The sequence below is a fragment of the Asparagus officinalis genome, chromosome 3 (genome assembly GCF_001876935.1).
Source record: "Asparagus officinalis chromosome 3, Aspof.V1, whole genome shotgun sequence".
Classification (NCBI taxonomy): Eukaryota; Viridiplantae; Streptophyta; class Magnoliopsida; order Asparagales; family Asparagaceae; genus Asparagus; species Asparagus officinalis.
In genome coordinates, this window is record NC_033796.1 from 79,268,968 (window position 1) to 79,275,514 (window position 6,547).

Here is a 6,547-nt window from a genome sequence, read left to right on the forward strand (position 1 = left end):
TTAAAGAAGATATCAAAAATTATCTAAATTTTTCAGAGGGATCTCTCCCTATCAGATATCTTGGAGTTCCATTGGTATGCAAGAGACTTTCATTGCAGGACTGTAATCCCCTCTTCATCAAAATGTCAAACCAATTCCAGAAATGGTTGAATATCAGAAATCTGTCATATGCAGGAAGAATTCAGATTATTAAGAGCATTATCCTTCACATTCAAATATATTGGACCTCATGTTATATTCTACCAGCCAAGGTGCTATAAAAAGTAGATGAACTATGTAGAGATTTTCTATGGCGAAAAAAAGACCAGATCCGCAAGGTTCCATTGGTTTCATGGAGTAAAACATGTACAAGTATGATACAAGGAGGTCTGGGGACTTTCTCTTCAAAAATATGGAATTATTCATCAGCAATGAAGATACTATGGGACATACACTCAAATAAAGAATGTTTGTGGATCAAATGGATCCATGGGACATACTTAAAACACACTGATATCTGGCAAGTGGAAATAAAAAATAGTGACTCTTGGATGTGGAAGCATCTCTTAAAAGCTAGAAACAAAGCTTTGCAACAATGTGGAGGAGTAGAGAACCTACATGAGCTAAATCAAGGCGTGCTGCTGCAATAACAATAAAGTCAAACTATCGAAAATGTATCAATCTCTATCCCCTGCAGTTGACAAAGTGACATGGTGCAAAACAATTCATTTCAAGGTTGGCGGTGCATGACAGACTTTTAACACGGGATAAGCGTCATAGAAGAGAAATCATTCAAATTAACAAATGCATACTATGCTCTGGTGCTGAAGCAGAAAACAGGAATCACTTATACTTTGAATGCATCTACACAAGAGAAGTCTGGATCAACATCATGGACTGGTTGCAATTTAAGTGGAAGAGTTGTGGTTGGAATCTTCTTATAAATTGGTACAACTCAAGTATACGAGGAAAAGAATTCAAACATAGAGTGAAAAGAATGGCCCTATCTACATCTATATATAATATATGGATGGAACATAACGCAAGAATCTTCAAGCAAAAATGCAAGGGGATTGAGCAACTTACCAAAATAATCAAGGTGGACATGTTGACAATAGTTCTTAATAGTAATATACAAATAGAAGATGAGAAATGGATACTTTCCCTGTAACTATATATAGATTGTAGGGAATTGGCGGGTACTCAGGTTTGAGTTTTTTTGATGTACACAAATTTCTCCATAAGGTCAAATGAATAAAATTTCATTTACCAAAAAAACAAAAGAAGTATGTTTCTGTTGTTACACAATTATTGTCATTGTATTAAATAGCATCAACTATTGGGTACAATTGGTATTCATTTCTCTCATTTGTTTGCAAATCCTTCATTTATGTGTATGATATTTAAGAAATTAATTATCACGCAGATATCTCCTTTGCTTCAAGATGTTGCTAAATACAATTAGATTACTTGGCTATATATAGTTATAATACACATAAAGGATATCTAGTGTTATCTCCCTAGCATGATGTTGCATGGTGGTAAAAGAGATATAAGATCTGTGAGATTTAGAAGTTTTAGCGCATGCCGCCCACAGCTCGACACCGACACATGATTTACGTGATTTGGCAACGGTCTACATCCATGGTTAGAGGATTGAGTCTTCTTTTATTCTAGAGATTACAAGATAATCTATTCTTGTGTTTGATGAGGAACCAGCAAGAGACCCTCTCAATCTCACTAAAAGATCTCTCATAATCTCTAAATTTCTCCCTTCAGTTCTCTCTGCTCCTCTCTTACAATATGTAGCTCTTCTTGACTTCCCCATTAACCCTAGATATTAGGAACAACCCTATTTATATAATAAATCCTAATTACAAAAGAATTCCAAAAGAAAATAGTCCAAAACTGACATGAATTGGGTTTTGACCCAATTTTGACCTAGTACAAGCTACAGTGACCGCTAGTTTGCAAAGCTTCTTCGAACCTCCTTTCTTCCATCTTCATTTGTCATTATCTTCTAAGGCTAAAATACAAGATTATTCCCAAACAATATCTAGGTTAGGTTTATATAAAGTCACCTTTGAAAACGTTGATCCTTCCTTGTAACCTTTTTTTGCTGTAAACTTGTAAAACTGTAGAGAATGAACACCTTCAAGAAATTAGCTTAAGCCCCCTCTTCAAATGGCATCTGAGCAATCATTGCTCGTGCATTGGTGTCAACCCTTTTATTGAGTTGACACCAACCACCTTTGCTGCACACTTGAAGTTCGACCGTCAACTTGTTGTAGACTTCATCTTGACTCCTCCATCTAGAGTTGAACTCCCATTTCGACTCTCCTTCAGAACCCATGTTTGTTGATAGCTTCTCTTCCTTTTCTTCGTACACCCTCTTAAAGATGAAACTACACCTTGAACATCAGCTCCTTTAGAAACTCGATACAAGTCATCTCCATAATTTTGCTCAAGTAGGATATGATTCCTACTGTGGTATATCGTGATGACTCGTCCTTGCACATGGGTTCGGTAGCCTATAGAGTCAAGCACCCTATTAGATATTAGATTCTTCCTCGCCTTTAGGACTAACCAAATATTCTCTATGGTGATAATTCTCCTATTTCTTCCTACTACAATGACTGCTCCCATGCCTGTGACATTACACCTCAAGCCATCTATTGTGTAGACAGTCTCCTTTACTCCTTGCACTAGGGAGTCAAATAGGCTGGTTCAGGAACATAGATGAACTGATATTCTTGAATCTAATTTCCAACCACCACAATAACTGTTATTTTTAGAAACCATCAACACCTCAACCCGTTGGCTTTCTTCCTCCAAAATAGCCAACGCATTATCAAGTTGATTTCCACTAGTACCTGTTGCATATAAAGTTTGCAATATTCAATCCCCCTTCTTTCACCCCTTCAATAACTCTTGCCATTTGAAGTAATCTTTCTTCATGTGACCCTTCCCGTAGCAAAAGAAGCATTAACTAAACTACAAATCTATCCTGTATGAAGATCTCCCTCGCATATCTGCTACCAACCAGCACTAGAACCTAAGTCATTACCAACACCATATCGTCGCTGAAAGTCATCTTTGAGGAGAGTCACTTTTGACTTCATCCATGGTGATTGCCGCCTTCCCTATGGTTAGCAATATCTTCAGATGTTGGCAGCTCACTAGAAGAGAACTCAGCAAGATTACTACTTTGTCGTCATCTATGAGCTTTCACACATTCACTGCTAACTCAATCACTATCCTATTGAAGTTGCTCAGGATACTATTGTTATTTTTAGTACAAGTTAATGGATGCATTCTTGACTATGTGCATTTCCTCGAGTGTCTTCCACATACTAAGTGTAGTTTTCTCTTTGATTATGTGATACCCCACTTCATAAACGAGAGCAAGTAGAATCATATCATGCGTCTTCTGATTTATTTTGTTCTACTTGTCACTAGACATCTTCTTTTGCTTCTTGTTCACCCCTAGCAAAGATTAAAGCTTTCTTCAAAAACAAATATGATTTAATAAAAATCCAGCTCTGGTACTAATTATTGTAGCATATCATGTGCAACTTGACAAGGATTATTAGCCACCAACCAGCGATCTATACAAAAGCATAGCCTGCGGAACCGTCACCAAAACACCTGATTAGATCTCCTCTTTTTTTTGTAGACCAATCAATCATCAGGCAATTTAAAGCACCAAGAAAACCTATTTGAACCAAAGAGAATAGCAATAAACTACAAAAAAATAGATCAAGAAATGAAGACATGAGATTTATGTGGTTCGGCAATCGCCTACATTTATGGGGAGAGGATTGAGTGTTCTTTTATTCTAAAAATTAGAAGATAATTTATTCTTGCATTCTTGATGAATAACCTGTAAGAAATCCTTCCAATATATAACTAAAAGATCTTTCACAAGCCCTCAATTTCTCCTCTTAGTTCCCTCTACTTCTCTTTTACAAGATGCAGCTCCCTTTGGCTTGCCCCTTAACCCTGGACCTCAAGGACAACCCTATTTACCGAGTAAATCCAATCATAAAGAAATTCCTAAAGAAAACAGTCCAAAACCGACCTGAAATTGGTTTTGACCCAATTTTGCCCACGTATAGGCTGCACGACCGCCATGTTTTGTCACTTATTCAGACCTCCTTTCTTTTATCTTCTTTTATCGATGCCTTTCAGAGATGAAACACAAGGCTGTTCCCACCAAGAGAGTCCTCAGGCAAACATGTCTATTCCAAAATAAAAGGAAAAGCAAAAAGAAGTTCATACACAGTTATTCCAAAGAAATCCTCTATAACATCAACAATATAAATCCATGTTAGGTTGATGCAACCATCAAAATTTTTAAGTTGGCTGGAACTTTTGGAAAAAATTAGCAGCCAAGATTTAGTACAAATTCGAATAGGAAACTTACTCTCAAGTGAACTCATTCACTCAATGGAAAGATTAATATTGACTAGGAACATAAATGACGGGGACAGCAGGAGGAAAAGTTAGGGGAGAGAGAAAACTTAAAAAACTAGGGTTACAAATGCATCTTTCAAGAAAAAAATGGTCAATAAAATGAGTATATTTTGCAGAATTTACTGAAAAGTCACTTAAGCTTTCACCTAGTTGATCAAGTACGGATAGTTTTCCCTTCCTCCTCATGAAGTCATAAGGATGACAAACTACATAGACAAATACAATATATGTATATGCAAAATGAAGTAGCAAAAGATATGATGATTGATTTTATTTTTATGAGGTCTCATGGGTTAAAAATATCCTGCACAAAAAACTATATATCAGAAAAAACAATGTACATATGTCAAAATTTTTTCCTCATGGGATGCGACAACACATATATAAAAAATAACCGAGAAATATCTCATAGAAAGACATACAGAGAAATATCTCATAGAAAGACATACTTTTACTCATTGTGGAGACTAGAAAACTATCCTCAAGGAGCAGGGACAGACCCAAAATTTTTTGCTGTGGGGGCATATAGATTCCATTATGCATATTGAGGGCAAAGATTTTAGGATTTTTTTTGTTATTTCTTTTCTCGATATTAGTCCCTTAAATGACTCATATTTTGAATTAGTCCCTCAAATCATTAAACATGCTATTAGGTCGTTCAATTCTTAAGTTTTATTTATTTATTTTTTTGAAATTAGTCCCTTTAATCAAGAGTAGAATTATATCCATGATTGAAAAGTAGATATGGACATGGTAAATATCATATATGTGCTGTATTCGGACTTTATGCACCCCTAGTAGATATCCAAAAGGCACTCGACCGAAGAAAAGAGAAACATATAGGAAAATAAAGACAATTTAATATATTAACATCATAAGTTCATTTTTATACTAGATTACCTAGTTTTTACATGTCTTGTACTAGTGTTCTTCTTACATAAAGATGTTATGATGCAAAATGAAAATAAAACATTACAAGTGCATAAAAATCAAGTTATAGTATTTATAGATATCCCGCGTGTCGGAAGACGGCGGGGGAAAGTGGGGAAGGAGAGTTTTAGAAAGACTAACTAAATGGGTTCTTAAAATGTGTAGGAACAAAGAATGAGAGTGGTATGTTTTGTGTAAAGGGTTTTGTCACAAAAATGAAAGGCAAAAGCAAGAGGGAAGAAAGAGAGAAATAGAAAACAATTAAAAAGAAAACAAAGAGGTGACTCAAAACAAGAAATCAAAATAAGAAACAATTGGAAAGATAGTGGAAATTAGGAGAGAAGATTAGGAATCTAGGATTTAACCTACTAGTTAATTTTAATTTAGAAATGAGAAATGCTCTCTTTTAATTCACATGTTACTTTAGAATTCTTAAGCATAGACTATCAAGTTACTTAAAATAAATATAACATATCAAATTCACATCCAAATAATATCACCATTCATGAAAAGAAAGTAGCCCTAAAATTGAATAAGCATAACCTATCAAACCACTCAAGAAAAGTATAGACTATCAAACTTTTTCTATTAATTAGTTCTCTAGTTGGTTATCCTAAGTATGAGCATTTTAAGCACAAAGAGAGTAACTCAAAAACTAAATGGAAATTAAACTAGTTTCGTCTAATCCTAAATTTTCTACAAGAATTAGCTACTCACATTATAGAATAAAAATAATAAAAGAAAATTTATACTAGAAACTATTAAAGACAAAGAAAATCTAAGCTTTACAAAGCATAAAAAGGAAGAAAAATAAATATACGCTACAAAGCAAAAAAAGAGCAAGAAATAAAATTTATCAACAAATCTAATCTACCAAACACAAAATTGATTACTAAAATTAAAAACTTAAAGCATGCCAAAACTAAATAAGAAAATAAAAAGAGGAAATAAAGACTTACATTGTAATAGTTTGACCCCTTGAGAAGCAAATGTTCATCACCAAAGGATAAGAAGAAAGAACATGATAAAAAGAGGAACTTGTTTATTTATTGTAAATAAAAACTTTACAAATTGAAAGGTCTTCTGAATTAAGAGTAATCATCCTCTCTAAAATGGAGTTTACAAAATTTTCTACATCTCAAACCCCACATTCCATCCCCCC